We start from the raw sequence: 17,379 nt of genomic DNA on the forward strand, positions 1-17,379 counted from the left end.
CCACTTTCGAATGCAGTACCGAAGCATTTCACCTTTTCCTGCTCCTACTCACTTCCTACATTCGGCCTAGCCTTCACTTTACAGGAGCAGACCCACGCGCTGCCTTCCATGCGGGATACAAAACGCACCAAACAAAGTATTTCGATGTAATAGTAATATACAGAAGAATGTAAAAGAACACTGAGGATCTGTTAGATGACGATTATTTTGGCTTTAGGGGAGATAGTGATATCAGAGAAGCAGTTGTGACGTTGCGGTTGATAATGAAAGCAAGACTGAAGAACAATCGAGGCACATTCATCACATTTCTCGACCAGGAAAAAGTGTTCAACAGTGTAAAATGGTGCAAGATGTTCGAAATTATGAGAAAATTTGGGATAAACAATAGGGAAAGACGGGTAATATACAGTGTGTAAACTTTTAGATGGCAGACCTCTCCCTAGTCCTGAATCGGTAGAAGTCGGTAAACGTCGGAAGGCTTCGGCAGGCACGCAGTTTCGACTGCTGCCAACATTACGTAGCTGACTGTGTTGTACAAGGTAGCCATTGTCGTCTGCTTCGTTATTGTTTTGCGCTGTACTGTTCTGTGTGTTTGTATTGTGCAGTTGTGCTAAACATTATCAAAATGAGTGAAGAGACAGTTGCTGGTCCATCTCGGGAGTCGCCAACAACCCCTACCGGTAGGCCTACGGTTAGAAGGAAACCAGTATTACGTAGCGATGCTCGCAAAATTATATTGCGTGTGATTGAATGCTGCGCGGCACTTCTCACGCATCTAGATGTTTACCACGTCATATATTCTGAATTATATGTCATAAAGAGACATAAATTTGGCGGCGCATTTACTGATATATGTGGATACTGTACGCGAAATATGTTGCGATTAGAGTTAATAGTAACGAAATAATACATTAAAACGTCATGCCTACTGCGGCAGATTTACGGTATGTACTGAGAAAATGTAGTAAGCGATAACCTTTTTTCCTTTCATTATTTTGTGGGGGGTGTCAGCGAGAAAAATTTTCGTAAAGGTTTGAAATTGTGTGTAACGTTTGTTGCTAGTCGCTAAGTGCTCTCATTCTCAAATAGTGGATACATAAATCTGGATATTTTCCCGCGGTGGCATCTCATTGTTTATGACGTCATATCTCCTCAAGAATGTGTCTCATTTCTTTTTTTTCGGCTAGGAACCTTCTTGGGCGCACGGAGAACAACTCACCAAAGTTTCATTGCAATCGGATGAATGGTTTGTGAGTGCATTGTAGACAAACATATATTTTAATGCACATGATTATTTCAGTTTCGTTTACGAACAACATTTAAAGCGAGTTTTACTTCCAAGCCTTTCGTCTGCTTTCGTGTAAGCATGACGCGCAATCTGTAGTGCCAGCACTGCAACTGGTAGGGGTGCCTTGTCCCTCCCCCCAACGGCTCCTCTCCCATCGTCAGCCCATGCTTGCTTCCTCCTCTCCCCGCACTCCCCTCACAACTCTGCCATCTTACAGTTAACACACTGTACAATAATTGGTTCTAAATAAAGTATACGTGATTTACTTTTTTTTTTGAGAAAAGAACAACCAACGGTAACTGAGTAAGACCAGTCCACACAGAAATCTGCCTTTCCCTAAGTATCAACGTCTCAGTTATTATTATTATTATTATTATTATTATAAGTACAAATAATAATGCAACCTAAATGCAGCGTCACGATAACTCTTTCGTTTATAATACATTGTACGTTCTCGTTATTTGCATTCCAGCTATCCTTACCGTGCATGGGATGTGCCTCAAAATATTCAATAACGTTCCGGGAAACATCGATTGCGTCGCGAATCGGTCTTCCCACGGCACGTTGAACCTGGAAAGCTCCCTCGGTTCTTAAGCGCATCTCTGTACGTCTAAGAACATGCGCAGAAGGTAGTCGTACTGTGAAAAGTTGTGAATACAGCTTTCGGGCCTCAGGTGCATTGCGATGCTTCTTTCCATAGAGCAGTATCATATCGGTGTTGCCTTCACTGGACTTCTTTGTAGTTGTTGTATGCTGTATGTTAACCGGGGCCTTGATACGACGGAGAGGCTACGTCCCCGCCGCAGCCGCAGTGGTCCACAATCGCACAACGACTACCGCAGTCCACTTCACCCCTCCGCCGTGCCACACCGAACCACTCTTTCAGGGTTATTGTGCGGTTCGACCCCTTGTGCACCCACCCCCAGAGAACGTCTCACACCAGACGAGTGTAACCCCTATGTTTGCGTGGGAGAGTAATGGTGGTATACGCGTACGTGGAGAACTTGTTTCCGCAGCAATCGCCGACGTAGTGCAGCTGAAGTGGAATAAGGGGAACCAGCCCGCATTCACCGAGGCAGATGGAAAACCACCTAAAAACCATCCACAGACTGGCCGGCTCGCCGTACCTCGACAAAAGGCCGCCGGGCGGATTCGTGTCGGGGACCACGGGCTCCTTCCCGCTCCGGAAAGCCGTGCGTTAGACCGCTTTTTTTTTTTGTTTTACATATTGACCTTTGCCTTTCGCGGGCAAGTGCTCTACCAACTTTTTTCTTATTGTTTTTGTTTTTTGTTTTTTATTTTTGTTGTTTTTTGTTTCAATTTTTTTAATTGGAAATTATTGTCGCTGCCAACCTTTTTTTTTTATATATACATGGACAAAAGGCGTCTTTCAGTTACGACAAACAAAATTAGAAAATTACATCCGTAACAACAACAGAACAAGAGTTCCTTCTAAACTATGAAAAACTATGAAATAGTGTGATGATAGATAATAAAGAAAGAAAAATGTAACCAAATCCCGCACGCCATTCCATGTGCATGGCCCATCTGCGTACAGATTCCATGTTCCAAATTGGTGCAACATTTCGCAGCGTGTGGAGCCCCCTGAAGGCGGTCATCCTCTGCCCGGTATTCCCCAACTGTGAGGGGGGTTATCGAAGACACTGCGCAAATAGTTCGCAAATAGTTGTCGGTATCGGGGTGTACACTCAAGTGTGCTATGACTGTCCTGGAGAAATAGCCAGTAATCAAGCACCATCTTCTCATCATCTCGAAAGAGGTAGTATATGGACATGCCTTTAAACCGTGTGAGAGCGTGAGTCTTCGCAGGTGGGAAATAAGTATCCTCTGGACAAAGGAGGAGCCGTGGCTCAATTGTGCGAGGAGCGATACGTAGGTAGCAGGCGAGGATCTTCTGCACTAGCAGCCATACCTCTAACGACGATCCACATGTTAAACGGTGTTCGTCAGTATCCACGAGGTGGCAACGTGGGCAAAGGGGGGAATCCGCCATCCCAATAGCGTGCAGCCTTTGTCGAGTTACAACCTTCCCGTTCACCACCTGGTACTACGCGGCTCGTACCCGCGTGAGGAGGAACGACTTCTGCACCGCTCTCCACACTGCAGGCCATAGGGTCGTAGGGCTCTTCCTCTCAATCACATTGCGAGCCATGGACCTTAGCAGCAGTCTGTAAAAGTCTCTCGCCTTGGGAGTGCGGGTATTGGGAAGGTCTGGGTGCACGTAACTATACTCAAGAATAAATGCCGAGAGGTGCGAGAGTGAAGGTGTAATGTGCGCAACCGCGACTGGTGGCAGAAGAGACGCCGGCAGCAATTCCTCCAACAGACGTCCCGTAAGGGAAGCATCTTTGTGGGTCCACAATTTCATCATTGTGCACAAGTATAACCGATCGGCTAACCGGGCGGGCTTTGTAGTTGTTACCTGTATGACTGTAAGACCTGACTCGAACTACAAGTAGACGGCCACGCTACCCTATCATAACGGAACCAGGGGGAAAACGCACGCAGATGGCGGTTCGATTGTACATGCACTTCCCCTGTGGACAACAGTGACGAGGCAACCGTATTCGCACTAACGTGTCCGGGAAACACAAAACTACCGAGGACGGCTTGAGTGTGTCAACTGGCATACACAGAAAGTCACTACAGATTATAGGACATCTGTTGGGGCATCACCGTACCGTGGCACTAGATGAAGCTGTTGAAAAAAAATACATGCAGTAAATAATTAAAGACGTAGGATAGGTTGCAACTGCTGCTTTAAGATGAATCGGTTGTCACATGACAGGAATTCGTGGTGGGTCGCACCAAAGCAGTCAGAAGACTGATGACTGGAAAAAGAAAAATGTAAGTCACCTGCTGTCCTATGACATTCCACTTTGAACAGCAGGCCGCGCGGGATTAGCCGAGCGGTCTCAGGAGCTGCAGTCATGGACTGTGCGGCTGATCCTGGCGGAGGTTCGAGTCGTCCCTCGGGCATGGGTGTGTGTGTGTTTGTCCTTAGGATAATTTAGGTTAAGTATTGTGTAAGCTGAGGGACTGATGACATCAGCAGTTAAGTCCTATAAGATTTCACACACATTCGAACATTTGTACAGCAGAATCTCCTACAATACTACTGTCAGTGCAATATTCAGCTGTGCTAGTTGCTAAAGGTCTCACACCACACGCTACTATATGCTCAACGAACGAGAAAAAGTGAATAGCTCTTCGTTATACAGTCTGCGACTGATGTAATTTTGGTTGACATAATTAGTGGTCCCAAAAATGGTCCAAATGGCTCTGAGCTCTATGGGACTTAACATCTGAGGTCACCAGTCCCCTAGTACTTAGAACTACACTACTGGCCATTAAAATTGCTACACCACGAAGATGACGTGCTACAGACGCGAAATTTAACCGACAGGAAGAAGATGCTGTGATATGCAAATGATTAGCTTTTCAGAGCATTCACACAGGGTTGGCGCCGGTGGCGACACCTACAACGTGCTGACATGAGGAAAGTTTCCAACCAATTTCTCATACACACACAGCAGTTGACCGGCGTTGCCTGGTGAAACGTTGTTGTGATGCCTCGTGTAAGGAGGTGAAATGCGTACCATCACGTTTCCGACTTTGATAAAGGTCGGATTTAGCCTATCGCGATTGCGGTTTATCGTATCGCGACATTGCTGCTCGCGTTGGTCGAGATCCAATGGCTGTTAGCAGAAAATGGAATCGGTGGGTTCAAGAGGGGAATACGGAACACCGTGCTGGATCCCAACTGCCTCCTATCACATGACATGAGGAAAGTTTCCAACCGATATCTCATACACAAACAGCAGTTGACCAGCGTTGCCTGGTGAAACGTAGTTGTGATGCCTCGTGTAAGGAGAACAAAGGCGTACCATTAAGTTTCCGACTTTGATAAAGGTCGGATTGTAGCCTATCGCGGTTTATCGCATCGGAAAATTGCTTCTCGCGTTGGTCGAGATACAATGACTGTTAGCAGAATATGAAATCGGTGGGTTCAGGAGGGTAATACGGAACGCCGTGCTGGATCCAAAAAAATGGTCAAAATGGCTCTGAGCACTATGGGACTTAACTTCTGTGGTCATCAATCCCCTAGAACTTACAACTACTTAAACCTAACTAACCTAAGAACAGCACACACATCCATGCCCGACGCAGGATTCGAACCTGCGACCGTAGCACGTGCTGGATCCCAACGGCCTCGTATCACTAGCAGTCGAGATGACAGGCATCTTATCCGCATGGCTGTAACGGACCGTGCAGCCACGTCTCGATCCCTGAGTCAACAGATGGGGACGTTTGCAAGACAACACTCATCTGCACGAACAGTTCGACGACGTTTGCAGCAGCTTGGACTATTAGCTCGGAGACCATGGCTGCGGTTACCCTTGACGCTGCATCACAGCCACGAGCGCCTGCGATGGTGTACTCAACGACGAACCTGGGTGCACGAATGGCAAAACGTCATTTTTTCGGATGAATCCAGGTTTTTATTACAGCATCATGATGGTCGCATCCGTGTTTGGCGACATCGCGGTGAACGCACATTGGTAGCGTGTATTCGTCATCGCCATACTGGCATTTCACACAGCGTGATGCTATGGGGTGCCATTGGTTACACGTCTCGGTCACGTCTTGTTCGCATAGACGGCACTTCGAACAGTGGACGTTACATTTCAGATGTGTTACGATCCGTGGCTCTACCCTACATTCGATCCCTGCGAAACCCTACATTTCAGCAGGATAATGCACGATTGCATGTTGCATGTCCTATACGGGCCTTTCTGGATACAGAAAATGTTCGACTGCTGCGCTGGCCAGCACATTCTCCACATCTCTCACCAATTGAAAACGCCTGGTCAATCGTGGCCGAGCAACTGGCTCGTCACAATAGGCCAGTCACTACTCTTGATGAACTGTGGTATCGTGTTAAAGCTGCACAGGTAGCTTTACCTGTACACGCCATCCAAGCTCTGTTTGACTCAATGCCCAGGCGTATCAAGGCCGTTATTACGGCCAGAGGTGGTTGTTCTGGGTACTGATTTCTCAGGATCTATGCACCCAAATTACGTGAAAATGTAATCACATGTCAGTTCTAGTATAATATACCTGTCCAATGAATACCCGTTTATCATCTGCTTTTCTTCTTGGTGTAGCAATTTTAAGGGCCAGTAGTGTACTTAAACCTAACTAACCTAAGGACATCACACACATCCATGCCCGAGGCAGGATTCGAACCTGCGACCGTAGTGGGGGCGCGGTTCGAGAATGAAGCGCCCAGAACCGCTCGGGCACACTGGCTGGCCAGAATTAATGCTGGAGTTATAAGTGAAAATGTATTACACTGTAAAAGTCTCATTTCTGTTTCAATGACTGGTGCCCCACACCTAGCTCTGGTCATTTAAAGATGTATTAATACTAAAAAGATGTATGGGTAAGTGTGATGTGTGGAATAAGATGAAAAACGTAGTAAAACGGTTGACTATTTCGGAAAATAACAGGAGGTGCGGTGAGGAGAGGGGGGGGGGGGGACGCTTGAAATTTCCGCACGGAGCGGGTTCTGTTACTCTCACTGTCTCAAAATGGAACGACGTCACGGTTCGCAGCATTTTCTATGATGAACAATTCTCCTCTTGATCAACAAGCATCAATTCCGTATCAGTTGCACAAAAATTTTCCAGGCTGAATTTATTTTTCCTAAGTTCCACATGAAAATACAGGTCTAATAACAGCACTCGCAAAAGTAATATCCACGGTATCAGAAATTGGTTAGACCGCTAAGGTAATAATACTATCAACGTATATGTGCAGTTGTTAAGCGTTTTACAATGCCACAACCGCCACTTTCTGGCGTAATAAATTCCAAGCGTACCTGTCGCTGCGATATTGTGCACTATACTCCCGAGCGCGCTGATTTCATGCAGATCACGAACGCGCACCGAAGCACTTCCAGTGGTGCTAAAACACGCCGACCAGAAATAACGCGTTTAAGCGTTTCAATCGTCTCCCGGCAGCGGGGAAGTGCCGCCGAAAGACGTTACCTATCCGCCAGTTTGATGGCGCGTCTCGCCCGAAGCTGTATAGGCGGATCGTTACTCGCCGCCCTAAATAAAACCTCCTCCCCTGGGAGAATATTCCGCCCCGTTCCCCAGGAGAGCACCTATAATACAGGAATATCATTTCAGTTTGGCAGCCTTTGATTTAGCATTCGCACGGAGCACGCGCCATCTCCGGAGGAGAGCCGCAAGCAGAAAAACAGCTGACAACCGCCACTCATTTCTCCCTCTCTCTCGCATGATCGTACCTTAATAAGCAGTCGACGATGCCATACACTATCGAACGGCTTTCAGAAATATCTGACCACGGAGAATACTTTTTCATCTGCATTCTCTATTTGCAAAACGTCGTGAGTGAATAATACAAACTGTTTCCAGAATGAGATTTTCACTCTGCAGCGGAATGTGCGCTCGTATGAAACTTCCTGGCAGATTAAAACTGTGTGGCCGGCCGTTGTGGTCGTGCGGTTCTAGGTGCTTAAGTCTGGAACCGCGTGACCGCTACGGTCGCAGGTTCGAATCCTGCCTCGGGCATGGATGTGTGTGATGTCCTTAGGTTAGTTAGGTTTAAGTAGTTCTAAGTTCTAGGGGACTGATGACCACAGATGTTAAGTCCCATAGTGCTCAGAGCCGTTTGAACCATTTTTTGAACCAAAACTGTGTGCCGGACCGAGACTCGAACTCGGGACCATTGCCTTTCACGGGCAAGTGCTCTACCAACTGAGCTACCCAAGCACGACTCACGCCCCCTCCTCACAGCTTTACTTCTGCCAGCACCTCGCCTCCTACCTTTCAAACTTTACAGAAGCTCTCCTGCGAACCGAAGTTTGGAAGGTAGGAGGCGAGGTACTGGCAGAAGTAAAGCTGTGAGGACGGGGTGTGAGTCGTGCTTGGGTAGCTCAGTTGGTAGAGCACTTGCCCGCTAAAGGCAATGGTCCCGAGTTCGAGTCTCGGTCCGGCACACAGATTTAATCTGCCAGGAAGTTTCAATACAAACTGTGTTCCACACGGGTGGTTTTTCCTGCACTCGTTCGATGTCATAATAAACCAGCATTAGGAGATTCCATCGTCAAATACAGTTTGCGATACCGTCCTCAGTTCATCAAAAACTGCGATCCTATCTCCTTTTTTCGGTAATGTTTATTTTAATTGCTGTTATAAAGTGCAGGATTTTTGTCTATTGAATTAATACGTTATATCGAAGTATTTACGAAAATTCTATACTTTTCTAAAGTATTCCGCAACATATTGGGCACGAAATTAACCTGATCCGAACCCAGTAGCATACCGGGTGATCAAAAAGTCGGTATAAATTTGAAAACTAAATAAATCACGGAATAATGTAGATAGAGAGGTACAAATTGACACACATGCTTGGAATGACATGGGGTTTTATTAGAACCAAAAAAAAAAAAAATACAAAATTTCAAAAAAAGTAAGACAGATGGCGCTTCATCTGATCAGAATAGCAATAATTAGCGTAACAAAGTAAGACAAAGCAAAGATGTTCTTTACAAGAAAAGCTCAATATGTCCACCATCATTCCTCAACAACAGCTGTAGTCGAGGAATAATGTTGTGAACAGCACTGTATAGCATGTCCGGAGTTATGGTGAGGCATTGGCGTCGGATGTTGTCTTTCAGCATCCCTAGAGATGTCGGTCGATCACGATACACTTGCGACTTCAGGTAACCCCAAATCCAATAATCGCACGGACTGAGGTCTGGGGACCTGGGAGTCCAAGCATGACGGAAGTGGCGGCTGAGCACACGATCATCACCAAACGACGCGCGCAAGAGATCTTTCACGCGTCTTGCAGTATGAGATGGTTGTAATAAAACCCCATGTCATTCCAAGCATGTGTGTCAATTTTTAGCACTCTATCTAATTATTCCGTGGTTTATTAAGTTTTCAAATTTATACTGGCTTTTTGATCACCCGGTACATTTGCGACGGACACTTCGGGCACTACCTCAGCGCCCTCAAACCACCGGCTCGTAATTTACAGGAATTGCCTGACCTGTGCGTAGACATCTTGTAACATAGAAACTTCCCAGAGACGTTTAGAGAACATATTGAAGTGTCTATAGCGGTCCAGCCGAGTCCCTCGACAGGGAGAGGGATTAGAGTGAAATTAAATGTGCTGTTCCATTCACATGTTCGGGTTGCTTGTATACTTACGAGCTCAGTGTTCGTTGGCAGAGGACTAATTCGCTTGATTATGTATGAAAACTGAATTTATGGTGCAGAGGGCTTTGAGCACTATGGGACTTAACTGCTGAGGTCATCAGTCCCCTAGAACTTAGAACTACTTAAACCTAACTAAACTAAGTACATCACACACATCCATGCCCGAGGCAGGATTCGAACCTGCGACTGGAGCAGTCGCCCGGCTCCAGACTGTAGCGCTCGGCCACACCTTCCGGCAAAACTGATTTTATCAAACCATCTGTAACCACAGATAGCTGGCCTGAGCACGGCAATATTGAATGGTGGACGTAGTTCGCATGGGAAAAGATGGAGTCCTGTGAGTTAAAACAAAACAAATGGACAGAGACAAAAGACACTGCTCGCCTAGGCACAACATCAACCAGACCTTGGTTGGGTCATTTACATAAAGTGTGAGAGGCTCCTAAACACATCGGAAAAATACTGGCCACAGGCGCCAGTCGGCGACGGTCGCGTATAGCTGTAAAGTCAAGAGTGGTATAACCGCAGCCAAGGAACGAGGATAGGGGAGGGTAAAGGGAGACAGTCTTGGGAAGGGACACCTACACGTCAAAAGGAGCTTGTAGAAGACCTAAGACATGTTTCAACGACAGACGCTTCCCTCCCTGCGATCAGTAGTGCACTATTAGAGCCGATGAGATGGTGAGGGTCCTTCGACAACATGCCAGGGGCTGGCGGGGGCGAAGGGGAAAACTGAGTAAACTTCGGAAAGAGGATGCTTGAAGAGGTCTACTGCGATCATAATTGTAAAGATGGTGCTTGTAACAGCAGGGACTGCCGAAGAGTGTAGCCAGGCAGAGCTGAGCAGAGTCATCTGCGCTAGTAGCAGCACAGCTGATGCGTGGAGTCGGTTTCAGCTTTCAGTCGAATGAGGAAGTGCAAGAATGGGTGCGGTTGTGGATCAGAGGCCGACCGCGCTCTACGAAATAGGAACTGATTGTCTCATCTCCCAGTGGGATAAATGTATGAACACCTGTTGTGATTACTTTTGGACGGTCTCGTTGTGACCGGTGTTCGGCCTTTCTTAGACTGCCCCTCATATTTGTATCGAGACTGCCTCTCATTTCAATGTGCTTACGAGAATGTATCTGCTTTTCTTAGCTACCTGTTACTGGTCTGCAGTCTGACACTCTGCTCTTCGCTGACCAATTAATTTCAATCAGCAATCGAAATGCCTGCAGTACATAAAGAAGGACCCGATACCACCACGGTACGGAGATCAGCAGGTCGTCAAGTGAGGTCCTTCTAACCTGATGGTAGGTAAGACGGTGACATTTCATTTCGATCTCTTCGAAACGAAAAAATAACAAGCTACAATATGGTTGCACATATCTCCGGAAACCTGGAAAGTACTTACGAATGTACGTCACACAGAATCGCTGATACTGGGCAGATCCAGTGTGGGCTATAATTGTAATACGGCAGTGAAATTTGGTAGGTATGCTAATGCGTTAATGCAGGGCTTAACAACTGGCCGGTTTTGAGCGCGAGTACTCGAGTCTGCTCAAGCACGTGCTCGCGAGCAGCTGCAAGGTCGCAGAGTACGGAGGGAGGGGAGGGAGGGGAAATGCGCGCGCACGTTTGAATAGGGCCGCAGCGTGCCTATTGAATTCGCGCCGACTGTGTAACGTTTAAAGTACTACGATCAGCTCTTAACAGTCACTTCGCTGGTTAAGAATCATGTGAAGTCGCCGTTGTGTAACCCCAACCATGCTTTCGCAGTTCAACCCCCATTGGGAGGAATTGTATCTGTTTACTGAAAAAGATGGGTGTTGCAAAATGTTTAGTATGTCACAAAACGCTGAATTCTTTTACGAAATTTAATTTGCAGCGACATTATATGTCGTACCAAAATGTTTAGTATGTCACAAAAACGCTGAATTCTTTTACGAAATTTAATTTGCAGCGACATTATATGTCGTACCACGCGAAGGACTACGGACGTGGAAAATGTGATTGACCAGATCGTGCACATGAAGTTATTAAACATAAAAGGAAGCTATCTGAAGAAGATCTGGACGACGAAGAAAAATCAACTGAGGCAGCTCTCAGAGTGGGTTACAAAATTGCTTTGCTTTTAGAAAAATCCCTGCGCCCCTTAACCGATGGCGATTTAATAAAAGAATGTTTGGTAGTTGCAGCGGAACATTTGTGTCCATCTCAAGTTGAACAGTTTCGGATTGTGCCATTATCTAACATGACCATTATGCGTCGCATACAGGACATGGCAGACGACGTCCAGAGCCAGCTTGCAAATATCTGTTAAGATTTTATGGCGTATTCTCTAGCTCTGGACGAAAGTGTTGATATCACTGGAACAGCGCAGCTTGCCATATTTATTAGAGGTGTTAACAGAGATCTTCAGGTGAGGGAGGAGCTCCTCGATGTAGTAGCCATGAAGAACACTACAACCGGAGGTGATATTTTAAGTAGTGTTGAAGAAAGTGTTGAAAATATAGGATTGTCGTGGAATTCTTTAGTTTCAGTGTCCACAGATGGTAGAGGCATACACTAAGCTAATAAAATTATGTGGCACGTGTACGTTCTCCTTTATTTGTTTCATTTGTCGCAGTAATAATTCGTGAGTGATATCCCTGCAGGTGGCCGCGGATTCACATTGACTGGCGGCAGCTGTTGTGTGCCCCACGTGACTTTCCCCACTCTCCGTTCTGGTCCGGTAGTGGGGGTAGCGTGCTCGCGCTGCTCGATGCTCGCGCCGTGCTGCTCACAGCTTGCTCCGCGAGCACGTATGTTGTGAAGCCCTGCGTTAATGCGAACCGATTTATGCTGGAAAACAAATTAGTAGCAGTTGTGGCACCAGAGGCAAGTTTGGCGCTGTACACTGTTTGTATGGTAGGGTGACATCCACGTTGTCACCTGACAAGCCGTAAGGTGAGTGAACAATAGGACTACTGAGAACTATAGTAAAACTGTTTTATGTGAACAGCTGTATTTACAGAGCTGCTCTGACAGAATATCGCCGACTGAGGTCTGAGGAGAGGTCTGATGTCATTAAATGGTTTAAAGAAGATGATAATGAAATTCGAAAACACGAATGAGCTTGATGTGACACCCGGAAGAAGAAAGCGTCCTATCTCGATGGAAATTATTGACGAGATTGCTGTTGCTGTATCTGACCATTCAGCACATGCCCCGGGCAGTGACAGTCCTCGTGCACGGTCACGAGAATTGTCCTGACCGTGGTCAACAGTATGGAAAGTCACGAGGTCTATTTTACATGGTAGCCGTACAAGAATCCACACGGTGCAGCAACTGAAACCTCATGATCTGCAGCAAAGTTCTAAATTTGCTCTTCGGTTTGTGACACGGATCGAGGTTGATGACATGTGGCTGGGCAATATTCTATGGAGTGTTTCCAGAATGACATTTTCACTCTGCAGCGGAGTGTGCGCTGATATGAAACTTCCTGGCAGATTAAAACTGTGTGGCCGATCGAGACTCGAACTTGGGACCTTTGCCTTTCGCGGGCAAGTGCTCTACCAACTGAGCTACCGAAGCACGACTCACGCCCGGTACTCACAGCTTTACTTCTGCCAGTACCTCGTACAGTTTGGAAGGTAGGAGACGAGGTACTGGCAGAAGTAAAGCTGTGAGTACCGGGTGTGAGTCGTGCTTGGGTAGCTCAGTTGGTAGAGCACTTGCCCGCGAAAGGCAAAGGTCCCGAGTTCGAGTCTCGGTCGGGCACACAGTTTTAATCTGCCAGGGAGTTTCATTCTATGGAGTGACGAGGCGCATTCTACACTACAGCGTGCAGTGAATACATACAACTGCCGAATTTGGGGTACTGTGCACAAAAGGCACTGCACTCGCCGTGTGTGACTGTGTGGATTCAGAAGCACCTTAATTTTCTGTGCGTTCGTCTTTGAAGAGAATACACCCATAGGACCTCTCAGGTGTAGCGTGATGTCTGCACGTTATCGAGGCCTCCTTTTACAGTGTGTGATTCCTCATGTGGAAGAGCGCAACTGAGTGAAAACCCCTGTTTTCATGTCGGAGTAATACCTCATGTAGCTCAACCAATGAAATATGTGCTTAATGTAATTTTCCACGAACATGTTATATCCAGAGGTTTTCCATATGCTTGGCTTGCAAGATCGCCTTTTGGCTCCGGGGATATATGAAAGAACGCGTTTACCCGGAACATATTCGTTCTCTAACTGATATGAAGGCCAGTATACGGAAACACATTATACAGATTCCACCGGAACTGCTGTGAGTCACTGTCTATCACGTTGTTTTACGGATGCAGCATCTCGTTGACGTCTCCGGTGCTCATATTGCACAATTTATGAAAGTGAAGTTTAATAACAGACCCAATAATATGCCTTTCTCTTTTGTTTGATCTTTCCTGCTCGCGTTCCATTCCTAATCGATTACCCAGGGGAAACATTTCATACTTCTTTCTTGTATTCAGAGCGCCAGATTTGTACCTGGTGGCCAAAATTGGAAATCACCTTTTTTCCAGTGTAAATCGGATCTGAGTTAACGCATTACAGTATGTACCAAGTTTCACTGCCACACGATAATTACTGCTTACACTGGATATTTGTGAGTAGCTGCATTTTAGTTATAACCAACCGGTATACTGCCATGCAAATATGGACCTATACGTTATTAAGTAGGTGGATGGTTGGTTGGAGAAGGGACCAAACTACGCGGTCATCAGTCCCTCTGACGTAGGATTAACTGAAACCGATAAAATCCCACATTAAAAGAGGGAATTATAACATCCATAAAATGATGAACTACTGACAGGAAAGGAAGGAAAAGGACAGAAGACGAGGCGAGGGAAAGAAAGTGACTAATGACAGGGCATGAAGGAAGCAGCACAGGAGACGAGAGATTCTGAGGACATAACAGACCCCACGAGGAAAGGAGTGGGAAGGTAGAGGGCCAGGGTGAACCACCAAGCGGAGTGGAAGCCAATCCAGTCGGGGTGAAGGGGGGACCATGAAAGCCTGCCATTCCCTCCACGCACCAATAAGGTGGAAGGCCCCTCCCTTAAATAAAGCGATAAAAAACCCCATCACGAATAAAATGTAAAACGAGATTCGCCGCTGAGGCATCGTCAGCCAACACCAGGGGTAGCGATTCTGGAAAGCTAAAAGTCCGTCTTAGAGTGGCTAAGTTGTGGCAGTCCAATAAGATGTGAGCCACAGTCAACATCGATCCACAACGGCAGAGAGGGGGGGTCCTCCTCACGACGGAGGAGATAACCGTGAGTCAAAGAAGTATGGCCGATGCGGAGCCGTCAGACGACGACAGAGGCCTTACGAGAGGCCCGTAACGAGGACCGCCACGGAACTGTAGAATTCTTAATTGCCCTGAGCTTGTTCGGCGAAGAAAGACTGCTCCATTCTGCATCCCAAAGGCACAAAACCTGACGACGTAATGTCGAGCGAAGGTCTATTTCTGGAATGCCAATAGCGAGAGATGGCCTGGTAGTAGTTAATTTAGCCAGTCGATCGGCGCGTTCATTGCCAGATATCCCAACGAGTCCTGGGGTCAAAATGAAAACCACCGAGCATCCACGTTGAGCGAGGAGAGAAAGGGAGTTCAAAATGGTTCAAATGGCTCTGAGCACTATGGGACTTAACATCTGAGGTCATCAGTCCCCTAGAACTTAGAACTACTTAAACCTAACTAACCTAAGGACATCACACACATCCATGCCCGAGGCAGGATTCGAACCTGCGACCGTAGCGGTCGCGCGGTTCCAGGGTGTAGCGCCTAGAACAGCTCGGCCACACTGGCCGGCAGAAAGGGAGTCCTGCATAGCGATGACCAACGGGTGGCGAGGGAAGCACTGGCCGATATTTAAGTAGGTGGTTACCTTGTTTTGGTTCATCAGCGTGTGAACTGCATGGCACCAAGCAACGAACACGGGCCTAGAAAGTTGTAAGCAAAGTGTGTCGCGACAGATAGTCGAACAAGTCACGTCGACTCACAGGGGCGAATGGATAGGGAATAAAAAGCTCTGCACCAGCGCCTCCCCCCCCCCCCCCGTCCCGGAACGTAGGAGTAAAAACTGAATTTGCATATTTTCTGCAAAGCAGGAAGCATAAAAGGATTAACTGCAGGAAGTAAAGGGATTAATGGCGAATATCCGGGAGAGGAAAAGTTAAGATTCTCTTGCCTTTTATGAGATGTGAAGACGCGATTCGCGCGCGAAACAGAGCAAATATTGGAGCAGGGACGGGCGTCGTAAAATATTTTAGTGTCGGCATTACGGCAGGAGGGGCCGCGACGCCCGAGCGGAGCGTTGGCCCAGGATCGGCTGCAAGACGCGCCCGATCTGCTCGCCGTAATTTTACGACCAGCTCTCCGCAAACGCTGCCGCCGATAGCCGGCGCTCTGCGGCACTACCGAGATAAAGCCTTTCCCGTAATGCGTGCTCTATCGCTACTGTGTGACGCACGGAGACAATGCGCAGTCCTTTGCTTTTCAAATCCATTGGCGCTAGGGAACGCCACCTAGAAAACCAAACAAGTGCCTACAGGATATCATACACAGACGCTAAGAATTCAAGTAGCATGTGTGGCAGTGAATAGGGCGATTTTGAAACCTCCACCAGCGATACAAATCACGCTACTGCCAATTAATATTCCTACACCACGAAGATGCCGGGATGGTTCCTCTGAAAGAGCACGGCAGACTTCCTTCCCCATCCTTCCCTAATCCGATAAGACCGATGACCTCGCTGTCGGGTATCCTTCCCCAAATAACCCAATCCCACGAAGATGACGTGCTACAGACGCGAAATTTAACCGACAGGAAGAAGATGCTGTGATATGCAAATGATTACCTTGTCAGAGTATTCACACAAGGTTGGCGCCGGTGGTGACACCTACAACGTGCTGACATGAGGAAAGTTTCCAACCGATTTCTCATACACAAACAGCAGTTTTCCGGCGTTGCCTGGTGAAACGATGTTGGGATGCCTCGTGTAAGGAGGAGAAATGCGTACCATCACGTTTCCGACTTTGATAAAGGTCGGATTGTAGCCTATCGCGACTGCGGTTTATCGTATCACGACATTACTGCTCGCGTTGGTCGAGATCCAATGGCTGTTAGCAGAATATGGAATTGGTGGATTCAGGAGAGTAATACGGAACGCCGTGCTGGATCCCAACGGCCTAGTATCACTAGCAGTCGAAATGACAGGCATCTTATCCGCATGGCTGTAACGGATCGTGCAGCCACGTCTTGATCCATGCGTCAACAGATGGGGTCGTTTGCAAGACAACAACCATCTGCACGAACAGTTCGACGACGTTTGCAGCAGCATAGACTATCAGCTAGGAGACCACGGCTGCGGTTACCCTTGACGCTGCATCACAGACAGGAGCGCCTGTGGTGGTGTACTCAACGGCGAACTTGGGTGCACGAATGGCAAAACGTCATTTTTTCGGATGAATCCAGGTTCAGTTTCCAGCATCATGATGGTCCCATCCGTGTTTGGCGACATCGCGGTGAACGCACATTGGAAGCGTGTATTCGTCATCGCCAAACTAGCTTATCATCACCCAGCGTGATGTGAGCCATTGGTTACACGTCTCGGTCACCTCTTGTTCGCATTGACGGCACTTTGAACAGTGGACGTTACATTTCAGATGTGTTACGACCCGTGGCTCTAGCCTTCATTCGATCCCTGCGAAACCCTACATTTCAGCAGGATAATGCACAACCGCATGTTGCAGGTCCTGTATGGGCCTTTCTGGGTACAGAAAATGTTCGACTGCTGCCCTGGCC

The sequence above is a fragment of the Schistocerca nitens genome, chromosome 2 (genome assembly GCF_023898315.1).
Source record: "Schistocerca nitens isolate TAMUIC-IGC-003100 chromosome 2, iqSchNite1.1, whole genome shotgun sequence".
In the NCBI taxonomy this organism is placed as follows: Eukaryota; Metazoa; Arthropoda; class Insecta; order Orthoptera; family Acrididae; genus Schistocerca; species Schistocerca nitens.